Below are 12,449 nucleotides of genomic sequence, written 5' to 3' on the forward strand. Positions count from 1 at the left end.
AATAAAGAAGCAGTCTACTAAGAGCAATGGAAAGAAACTCAACCATGCTCCAACTGCAGTTAAAATTAACAAATTTGGAGTACTGAATGCAAGCCATGAGCACAACTAAACCTGGAGCATGCAGGAAAGGAAACCTGAGGACCCTCCTGGTAGAGAGGAAGGAGGACTGATGGCAAAAATAATAAATAAATAAGTAAATAAATAAACAAACAAACAGAGGCTTTTGGAGACAGTTGAGCTCAGAATACTGGAAAATGGCTGTGCCCCAAGAAAAGGGGCACAGAGAACCTGGTATCAGCTCTGGCTGACAGGCAAAACTGGGGGTCTGGAGACTGGTTCTGAAAAGGGATATCTTTCTTTCTTCTTTTTTTTCTCTCATTCTAAGTAGCTCATTAGAGAAAGCCTCAGACATTTTCAACTGTCAGCATTGAACCAGGCAAGGGTGGAGTTAAGAGAGTCAGAGAGACAAAGGAAAAATTCAAGTGTAGAAGATAATTCCCTAAAGGGCATATCTTCCCTAAGAAAAGGGGGGCAGGACCCAGCTTAAGTGGCTGCCCTCCTTCAGAGAATTCAGACCCCAGGGCCTGGGGGTTGGGATAAAACAAAAACACCTTAAACTTGGCTTCTAACACCCTTAACTCCTGGCTGGGAAAGGGTCCCCTGAGAATTAAAGGCACTACATCTTTTTGCACCAGTGGGGGGCAGCAGACTGACAAGTATCACCTTCTAGGCACGATAGGAAAAGCACAGGGTCTAGAGGCCTCACAGGAAAGTCTGACAACCTTCTGGGTCTCATCCTCAGGGCAACCTGATACTAAATACAGCCTCCTCCTGAGACCTGGGCCTGTCTGGTCTGAGAAAACCTGATTGGGGTAGTCAAGGAAACCAGATGCCTAGACAACAAAAAATTATGAGTCTTGCTAGAAAAAATGAAGATATGGCCCCAACAAAGGAACAAACTTACAGTTCAAATGAGACACAGGAGTTGAAACAACTAATTAAAGATGTTCAAACAAATCTGATAAATAAAATCAAAGAGCTGAATAAAAATGTGGGAAAAGAGAAGAAAGATATAAGGAAAACACTGGGTGACAATAACAAAGAATTTGTAAGCTTGAGAAACAAATGGCAGAACTTATGGGAATGAAAGGCACAATAGAAGATATAAAAAACACAATGGAAACATACAACAGCAGATTTGAAGAGGCAGAAGAAAGGATTCTTGAACTAGAGGACAAGACATCTGAAATCCTACACACAAAAGAACAGACAACATGACAACATGACAACATGAAGCACATAAACATACATGTCGTGGGAGTCCCAGAAGCAGAACAGAAGGGGAAAGGGGCAGAAATAATAATGAAAGAAAAATCACTGAAAATTTCCCATCTCTTAAGAAAGACATAAAATTACAGATCCAAGAAGCGCAGCATACCCAAAACAGAAGAAATCCAAATAGACTACTCCAAGACACTTAAAAATCAGATTATCAAAAATCAAAGGCAAAGAGAGAATTCTGAAAGCAAGAGAAAAGCGAGCCATCACATACAAGGCAAGCTCAACAAGACTATATGCAGATTTCTCAGTAGAAACCATAGAAGCAAGAAGACAGTGGTATAATATATTTAAGATACTGAAAGAGAAATTCTGATTGTCCTTCAAAAATGATGGAGAGTTTAAAATATTTTCTGACAAATAAACAATGGGAGAGCTTGTGAACAAGACACCTGCTGTTCACAAGAAATATTAAATGGAGCACTACAGGAAGAGAGGAAAAGATAGGAGAGAGAGGTTTGGGGAAGAATGTAGAAATGAAGACCATCAGTAAGGGTAAAAAGAGAAAATGAAAAGAAAGTTAAATAAAATATGAGATATAAAATCCAAAAGACAAAATGGTAGACAGTAGACATTATATTGAGAGAAATTATCCAGAAACAAAAGGACAAATACTATATGGTCTCACTAATATGAACTAACATTAATGAGTGAATTTTGAGAGTTAAAGTTGAGAACACAGGTTATCAGGAGATAGAAAGAGGTTAGAGATTGGGCATTTGATGCTGAAGGAATACAGAATGTTTAACAGGATTGATTGTGTAGATCAGAAATGGATATCACAATACTGTGTGTCAGCAGCACAATATTGTAAGTTCTCTGAACAGAGGTGAGTGTGAATATGGTTGAAAGAGGAAGGCTAGGGGTATGTATGACATCAGAAGGGAAGATAGAAGATAACGACTGGGGTTGTAGAACTTAGTGAAACCTAGAGTGATCAATGATGGTGGTTAAATGTACAATTATAAGAATGATTTTACATGAGGGAGAACAAATGAATGTCAACATCGCAAGGTGTTGAAAATTGGATGGTATGGGGGAAAACAATCAATGCAAACTAGAGTCTATAGTTAGCATTAACATTGTAATATGCTTCCATTAATTGTAACAGAGGCAATTAATGCTAAAAGTCTATAAGGGGGTATATAAGGGAGTGACATAGGATTCTTGGTGGTGGTGTGTTCTCTTGACATCTTCATTTTATTTTATTTTTATTTTTATTCCACCTTTTATTTTTTATTCTTCATTTTTTTCTCCTCTTCCTCTTTGTGAAAGAAATTGAAATGTTCTCATACAGATTGTGGTGGTGAATGCATAACTATATGATTACACCAGGAATCATTGATAGTTTACTTAGGATGAATTGTATGGTGTGTGAATAAAACTGTTAAAAAAATAAACAGAGGGATACAAGTGCTGGAGAAAACGTGGAGAGAGGGATGTAGCTATTCACTGTTGGCGGGGAAGTAGAATGGTGCAGCTCATCTGGAGGCAGTGTGGTGGTTCCACAGGAAGTAAAGTTTGGGGTTGCCAAACGGTCCTGCAACCCCATAATTGGGTATATATTTGGAAGAACTGAGAGCCGAGATACGAATGGATATCTATTCCATTGATCTGTATGTCTGTCCTAATGCCAGTACCGCACAGTCTTGATTACTGTAAATTCATAATAAGTTTTCATATTGGAAAATGTGTGTCCTCCTTTTTCAATATTGTTTTGGTTGTTCTGGATCCCTTGCAGGTCTATAAGAATTTTAGCAAGAGGTGGTTAATTTCTGCAACAAAAGCAGCCGGTATAGTAAGAGTGATTGTGATGAGTCAGATCAATTTGGGGAATACTGCCATCTAAAAAATATTATGCTCCATGAATATGGAATATCTTTCCATTTATTTAGAGCTTTAATTTCTTTCAGTGATGTGCAGTTTTCAAAGTATAACTTTTACATTTAACTTGTTAAAGTTTTCTATGTATTTCATTATTTTGGATGTTATTGTAAATGGTATTTTGTTTTCTGATTGCTTGTGGCTAGTATGTAGAATTGCAACTGATTTTTGTATACTGATCTTGTATCATGACACCTTGATGTACTTATTAGTTTTCACAGTTTTTAAGTGTATTGCTTGTGATTTTCCAGATACAAAATCATGTGCCTTCACGTGATTTTTTTTGTTTTTATCCTGCTTGAGTTCTCTTGACCTTTTTGGCTCTGTATATTTATGGTTTTAATTAACTTTGGAAAAATTTTGAGCATTATACCTTCAGATATGTTTTCTTTAACACCCTCTTTCTGGAATTTCAGTTGAATACATCCTAGTATGTTTGGTACTTTTGTTCTCAGTTCCCTGAAACTCTGTTTATTTTTTAAGCCTTTTTTTCCCCTCTGAATTTCAACTTAAATAACTTCTATAGCTATAACTTAAGTTCATTCATCTTTTACAGATGTTAAGCTTTTCTTAATCCCACAAGTTTATTTTCCACTTAAGATATTGTAGTAGTTTTCATCTCTGCAATTTCTATTTGGTTGTTTTAAAATATCTCACAGTTCTCATCATTATGTTTCTATGTTTCTTTACCATTTTTACAATACTGAGCATAGAGTAGCTGTTTTAAAGTCCGTGTCTGCTACTCCATCATCACTATCATTATGGGTCTGTTTCTATTGACTAGATTTTTTCCTTGCAATATGTCATATTTTTCTGGTTCTTTGCACACCTAATAATTTTTGCTGCATACTGGATACTGTGAATGTTACCTTGTTGAGTGCCAGCTTTTGTTTTCTTCCTCCTTCCAAAAATGTTAATTTTGATGTGTCAGATAGTTAAAGAACTCATTCTTTTTGAGCCTTATGCTTAAGCTTTGTTTGTACAGGCTTGTAGCAGCCTATACCCTGGTGTAGGTTAACCTTATTACTAAGGTATAACCCCTCTGGATTCTCTGCTGAAGACCCTGAGTGTTCAACAAGGACTTCCCGTAATGTTTGATCAGAACTTGAGTATCTCCCAGCAGCTCTGGAAACTGTTCAGCAGCTCAGCTCCCTGCTGGTTCTTTACCTAACCTCATAGAGTTTAACATCATATGTGCAGGGCTAGTAGTTAGCAGGATACTCAAAACACCCATAGAGATTTCTGGAGTTTTCTCTCTTACCTCCTCTTCAGTTCTCCACCTTGTGAAACGAGTCATCTCATTCGACTAGAATTTCTTATTCTTCTTAGTATGTCGCTCTTTTAGTGTCCTGGAGACTAAAACAAATACCATAACTTGGATTGGCTTAGAAGGTAGGAATTTATTAGCTCATGGTGTTGAGACTAGGAGAAGTTTAAAATCCAGGCATCAGCAAGGCACTGCTTTCTCCCTGAAGACTGTGATATTCTGGGATTGGCTACTGGTGATCCTTGGTCCTTGGCTTTTCTGTCACATGGCAAAGCACCTGGTTGTGTCTTCTCCTTTATCTTCTGGGTTCTGTTGATTTCCAGCTTCTGGCTGCCCCCATGGTTTCTCTCCATGCCTTCTCTATAGGGCCTCCAGTAATAGGATTAAGAGCCATCCTGATTCAACTGGGCCACACATTAACTAAAGTAATGTAATATAAAAAGACCTATTACAAGTGAGTTCACACCCACAAAGTCAGGTGCTGAGACCTGAACATACCTTTTGTGGGGAACATGATTCAATCCCCAACAGTACACCCAGTGGTTCCCCAAGAGGCTTGTTCTTCCCACATGCAGAATGTATGCATCCCATCACAACATCCCCAAAGCCTTAAGCCATTTTAGAACATGGTAAGTGCAAAGTCTGTTAAAATAGACTTTTATAGGCATGGCCCATTCCAGGGCAAAATACCTCTGTCTGATGGAGCTCTTAAAACAGGTTATCTGTTTCCAATATACAAGGGTGGGGCAGGCATAAGAAAATCATTCACATTCCAGAAGGCAGAAATTGAAGGAAAATGGTGCATGGGTCCCAAACAAGTTGGACAACTAGCAAGGCAAACTCCATTCGATTTCAAGGGCTGAGAGTCATCTGTGGATCGATGTTTTTCCCTCCAGGCCTGATGGAGTGGCAGCCCCACCACCTCCAAGCATTTGTACAGTGGCCATGCTCTCCCCAAACACTGAGGCACAGGAGCCACCCTCTTGGAGCACTGAGGTGGCAAAGCACAAAGGTGTACAATGTCCACTTTTACAAGCACTGGGGCAGATGGCTTGCTCTCTTGAGGGCAAGGATGGGTTCACCCTTTCCACACACACTGTGGGCCTGCTCTCTTTGCCTGAGGAGACATTTTTGGTCCTGACATTTGCTCCCCCATGGTTCTTCCCTTGAAGTTTATCCTTCAGTTCATCCCTTCTCTGTTTCTTTCAGTCTAGGCTGGCAGTAGTTCTGCTTCCACAAATCTTTCAAAAACCTGGTTGGCTTTGTATGTAGTTCAAGTGGGTCCAAACATAAGACAGCAGAACTTTCCACAGATCCTTCCTGGAGACCTCCTTTCCAATCCAAATGGCTGGTTGGATCCCTGCTCAGCCTCACCTTCTTTAGCAAAGGGTTATTCAGTTAAACCCTCACATGGAAGCCTGTTATCTGGAGACTCACTTCCAGGACGCTCAGCTTCTGGCCCTCATCTCAGAACCAGAATACACTATCTGCACAGGGTCAGAATTTTCAAAAGTTACCAATTTCTGTTTAAGTGTTTAATTCTCATCTTATCCTTTCCCTCTTGCATTTTACTATAAACTTCAAGGAGAAGCCAGGCTGTACTTTCTAGACTTAGCTTGGAAATATCCTCAACTAAGTATTCAAGTTCTTTGCTTACAAGTTCCACTTTCAATCCAACATCAGAACGCAATTTTGGCAAGTTCTTTGCCACTTTATAACAAGGATCACATTTCTTCCAATTTCCAACTACACATTTATCCTTTCCTTCTAAGGCTTCATTTGAAGTACCTTTAACATCCATATTTCTACCAGCAGTCCCTTCAAAGCAATATAGGCTTTTTCTATCAAGTGCCTCACAATGCTTCCAGCCTCTAGCCATTACCCAATTCCAAAGCCATTTCCACATTTTTCGTATTTGCAAAAGCTGCACCCTATTCCTGGTACCAAAAAACTGTTTTATTTCCTGGCTGCTGAAACAAATACCATTACATGGATTAGGTTACACAATGGGAATTTATTGGCTCACAGTTTTGAGGTTAGGAGAAGTCCAAAATTAGGGCATCAACAAGGTGATTCTTTCTCCCAACAGTCTGTTCCATTCTGGAGCTGAATGCTAGCAATCCTTGGCCCTTGGCATTCTGTAATATGGAAATGCATATGGTGGTATCTTCTGCCTCTTCTGGGTCCCTTTGACTTCTATCTTCTGGCTTATCCCTGTGGTTCCTCTCCACAGACTTCTCTATAAGATCTCCAGTAATAGGAGTAAGACACATTCTGATTCAGTTGGGTAGCCCCTTTACTGAAATAACCTTGAGGAAGCATCTTCAGGAATTGTGGTAGGCAACAGTTTCTTAGACTTTACACCAAAAGAAAAAAATAGTTAAGTGGGACTGTATTAAAATTAAAAACATTTGTACATCAAAGTCTTCATCATGAAAATCAAAGAACAACCTACAGAGTGGGAGAAAATATTTGGAATCCACATATCCAATATGGGTTTACTATCCAAACAATATAAAGAAATCCTCAACTCAACAATAAAAAGATGAAAACCCTATTAAAAAATCGGCAACAGACTTGAGTAGACATTTCTCCAGAGAAGATATCCAAAAGGCAAAAAAATCACAAGAAAATATGTCAACTTCATTACCTATTAGGGAAATACAAATCAAAACCACGATGAGATACCATTTCACAACTACTAAAATGGCCATGATTTAAAAAAAATGGAAAATGACAAGTGTTAGAGAGGATATAGAGAAATAAATAGGAACACTCATTCATTGTTGCTGGGAATGTAAAATGGTGCAGCTGTTGTGGAAGGCAGCCTGGGGATTCTTCAGGAAGTTAAGCAGAGAATTACCATAAGACTCAGCAATCTCACTTCTCAGTATATATCCAAAAGAACTGAAGGCAGGAATTCACACAGATATTTGCACACCAGTATTCAGAACTGCCAAAAGATAGAAGCAACCCAAACTTCCATCAACAAATGAATGGATAAACAAAATAACAAAATATGGTCTAGCCACAAAACTGAATATTATTCAGCGGTAAAAAGGAATGAAGTTCTGATACATGCAAAAACATGGATGAACCTTGAAGACATCAGGTTGAGTAAATAAGCCTGACACAAAAGAACAATTATTATATGACATCATTAATATGAAATAATTAGAATAAGCAAACTCATAGAGTCAGAAACTAGAATACAAGTTACCAGGGGCCAGGGTGGGGGTAAGGAATGGGAAGTTAATGCTTAATTGTTAACACAATTTCTGTCTGGGTGATGGAAAAGCTTTGGTAACGGATGATGGTGAAGGTAGCACAACATCATGAATGTAATTAACAGCCCTGAATTACATATTTGAATGTGGTTAAAAGGGGGGAAAGTTTAGGTCATATATATATTAACAGAACAAAGTTTTAAAAAACAATAACATAGGACTGAAAAACACAAACAGTGTACCCTAATGTAAACTATGGAGTATAGTTAATGGTACAATTTCATGATTAATTCTTTCATCAATTGTAACAAAGATACCACACCAATGCAAGCTGTTAACAGTAGGGAGGCATATGGGAAATCTGTATTTTCTTCATAATTTTTCTGTCAACCCACAACTTCTCTAATGAAAAATTTATATTTAGAAAAACCTCTATTTCCAAATGGGTTCACACTCACAGGACTAGGGGTTGGAACTCAAACATGCCTTCTGTGAGGGATGTGACTCAATCCCCATCAGCCCTTCCCTGTATAGCTCCCTAGACAGTGTCGCTGAACAAAAATCCAGGGTAACCACAGGGCTCCCTCAATGTATTTCTTTATGTCAGTCCTGCACAATTAGTCCATGCCTTTTGTTCAGTTTTTTTTTTTTAATTCTTCACAATGGGAGGGTAATTCTGATCCCAGTTAGTTATTCCATTGTGACTGAAAAAAGAAGCCTAGCTATTTCTTTTTACATAATCTGTTGAAGTTGTTATTATTGCTTGCCAAGTATTTCCAGCTGTCTCTAGAGTTACAATCTGATTAGGTTCATTATTATTTTACTGATGTTTCACTAATACATAACAAAACTCACCATTATTCCATCTCTGATAACAGTTTTCTCAATGCCCATCTTGGAAACACTTGCTTCATAATTATGAGGGTTTTGTATGGAAGGATCTCGTATAGAGGTTCCAATTTTCATTTCAATCAATATAGGACAGGCTATGCTGTAGTAACAACACTTTGTCTCTGTGGCTTTATTCAAATGACAAAGACACATCTATTTTTTGCTTTGTGTCCATTACAGATTAGCAGGAGTCTCTGCACAGCGTAGTTGTTAGGTGTCCAGCATGGCAGACTGACACAAATGAAATGCATGTGCACCCACACACATAAAACTTAAAAAAGTAGTAAGTGCTATGAAGAAACAGAGCAGCCACTGAGAAATAGAACAATGTGATGGTGGGGAGGGAAAGAAGGCTTCTCTGAGGATGTTATCTGAGTTGGGATCAAAGAACTAGAAGACAGTTATGAAAAGAAAGGGAGGAAGAACTTTCTGGGGGGAGAAAACCAGATGTGTAAAGGCTTTTGAAAGAAAAAAGAACTTGGTGTTTTTGCCAAGTGAAACGTAGTGAAATCAAATCCATTTGCCTAACTACATGTCCAAGGCATTCAGCCAATATCAATGCCCTTTTCAAGACCTTCTTAACACAGAAAGAATATATTGGAAATAAATGTCTGTGGTCTTTGGCCTGAATTCATGAGTACCCTGGGCTGGTGGTGGTGTCAGCCTACGCTGGGAATACTGTGGGACAGGAGTGGCGGCAACACATTTGACCAATATGGCACAACCTTGGGTGCAGCAAGGAAAGATACCGCATGAGGATTCTCATGAAAATGCAATGACTGGCTGACAAGGGACCCAAAACCCAGACAACAGGTCCCTTTTTTAAAGTGGGAACAGCCGGGTGATGTAATTTGCATTTCAGACTGCGGAATCCCCAACCTTAGTCTTTTTATCCTGCGCCCCCTGCTTTCTTCACTCCCCTTCTCTGGAAAGCTCTCCCTCAATAAATCACTTTCCTTGCACAAGAACCCCTATCTCAGGCTCTGCTTCCAGGGAGCTGACGTAAGGCAGTTTACCCTACTATCCTGTACTTAGGGATACTTGTCGAGGGAAACGTTCCCTCTGGAATTGCCTTGTTAATGGGACTAAATATTTGCAGTGTATCGATCAAGTCTTCTTTTCTCTTGCACAGAGTTTATTCAGTCACTGCCAAATATCGCTTCCGATTTTCCATACATTTCTATTCTTCTTTTGATTGGCATATTCCTTCTTTAGATCTGTCAATATATTCAATCAGTGTAGTCAGATGATGTTAGCTTGTGACATTTTTTGTGTATTTAAGGTGACTTTGCACATCTCTGATCTCATCAGCTTTATGTCAGTTTTCTAGTTTTGCTCTGAAAGAGGAATCACACTCCAATCATTGCCATGTGCTAAGAAAGAAAGGACACATTTACATATATTAAATATGTTAATAGATTTGAATTTCACCTCTGGGAGCCAGATTCCATAAGCACTTTCATTTTTCAAGAAATCAAGGATGAAGACTTTTCTTACAATAAACCACCTTCTAAAAGGTATGCATTATTTTTAAAGTTAACAAGAATCTGCATATCAATCTTTTTGTGTATGACCTGTGTATAGTTTGTGTTCACAGAAGGTGCACATACTTGCATTGAGAAACCAGTTCGATCGTTGATTCTTAGTGAAGTGGAAAGTTAGAAACTTTTGTCTGGCTTCATTCCTACCTAACTCCCAGGAATGATTTGCAAATTAATGAGATAATGTCTGAGAAACACTCTGAGCTCTTAAGGGAAAGGAACTAGATACATGTAAGGTATTATCATTATTGCCCCTATATTTCCGTTTAACATTCACACTTCTGGGAAAATGATGAAACTGCTTCTTCCTTTCCAGCAGTTCTTTCCGCAAGTGGCCCGATCCTTGTTTTCTATGCAGATTGTGAATTTACTGTTCTCTCTGGCCACACTTAACTTTAAATATTTTAATAGAAAGAAAAATAGAAAATGTTATGTCCTAAGTCATCTAACTTCAAGCGCGCAAGTTGGAATTTGAATGTAGATCTAGTCTACTTCCAATGGCCATCCCCAGACACAAACTCATATTTTTCCACTGCAGAGGATAAAAAAGTATTTTCCCTAATTCCACTAATTTCATAGTAAGGAGAAACTGTAAGGAAGTCAATGAAGTGGAATCACATTGAATCATGACTCCAGCTGTTTCAGGTATGTTAATATGGTGGTAAGGGATTGGGTCCAGAGAGTATTTACCTCACTATATAGGTTCAAAAGTCACTCCCAATTCATTCTTTGGTCCCTTTAAATCCCTGCTCACCCAGGGCCGACTTCCATGCCTGGGGTCTGAGCAGGGAACTGAGTGCAGAAGGGCCCAGGCTTGGTTTAACGCTCTTCTCTTCCGGTCTTGAGATTCTTAATAATTTCTTCTTGGAACGTGCGCTTTGAATGCGGAGTCCACGGAGCCAGGAAGCACACACGTGAGCAGAGGAGACAGGGCCAATGTGCGCGCCCCCGTTCTTTCCGCTCCACGCACACTGAGCTCCCTGCAGCCGGTGAGCACCTCGTTCCAGCCACCCACGGGGCGTGGGAGTTACGGTGGCTACCAACCATTGAAGGGTCGGGGATGATCCTGACAGCCCCCGCTAGAACCACAGCTTATTTCAAACTCAGAAGGAAGGGAATTGCCTTCAAACATCCATGATGGGCCAAGGAACCCCATCATGTCTTTTCATACAGGTTATTTCCCTACATAGCCAACCATTTATGCTGAAAATGACATTATCATAGGAAGAAAGTGAAAGAAAAGGTGGTCCCTCCTTCCTTTTCCTCTCAGTCCTTCCTTACTCCTCAGTAAGCAGAAGGTGAAAAGTGTTGGAAGAATGTGCAGGCACACATCAAGAAGTGAAATAAAAACATTTGAGTTAGTTTTGTCCAGTGTTTTGGTAAGATCAAAATACATTTGCCTGTACGAGATGCAAAATACCAATTGTGTAATTTCAGTGGTCCTGCCTATGAGACAAATGCTTTTAAAACTGGCATTGCACAATATAAACATTCTTGGTTAACAGTCATACTTACACTTTACATTTTTAATTTTTCTTTGCATAGGACACTGAATAGCAGGTCAATAGCAAGAGTACTATGTCAATTCCAGAGAGACAGAGGAAGAGAGGGAAAAGCTGTATATTTTAGTACTTTTAAAAGCATTTTTTTTTTTTTTGCTTTTTGAACAAAAAGACCATAGTTTCATTTTGCCCTGGGCCTCACAAAGTATGTAGCTGGCCCCAGACTCATCAGAAATGGGAGAGCTACTGTTAGGGTATCTCAAAAGTTCTCACTGTTTTAAGATGCATAAAATCAGAAACTTGTGTTTTGGAAAAGCCGTTTTATTTATGCCTTTGTGATTTTGTGCTTCATTCAACTTTAAAATGCCTGCTTTTCCCAGCTAGGTTATCAGAACACAGGAACCAGCCTTCTCCCCCATTAGAAGAGTGGGAAAGCAAACCCTGGGCACTCAGCAGTGGCGGCACTGAAAATGCAGCCAAAGCTGCACTGAGGGGACACAGATAGCCCTCTCATAATGGACTGATTCCAGAAATTTCAGTTCAGAATTGGGGAAAAGAAGACAGTGTCATATGTTTATTTTACTAAGAGGGGTTATTTCTTCAATTCCCAAAACACTTGTTTGAAGGAACTAGAAGAACCTTGGAAAACTGATGATGTTTATTTCACCATTGGACAAGCCAGAGAAGGTTTCACACTGATCCATGCAGAAAACACACTGGACTTTTCAAAGCCAGGAATTTCATCAACAAGATTTGCTTTGCTTGTTTGGTGAGTGCGGCTAAGTATCTGTTCATAAGC

This window comes from Choloepus didactylus, chromosome 16, assembly GCF_015220235.1.
Source record: "Choloepus didactylus isolate mChoDid1 chromosome 16, mChoDid1.pri, whole genome shotgun sequence".
In the NCBI taxonomy this organism is placed as follows: Eukaryota; Metazoa; Chordata; class Mammalia; order Pilosa; family Megalonychidae; genus Choloepus; species Choloepus didactylus.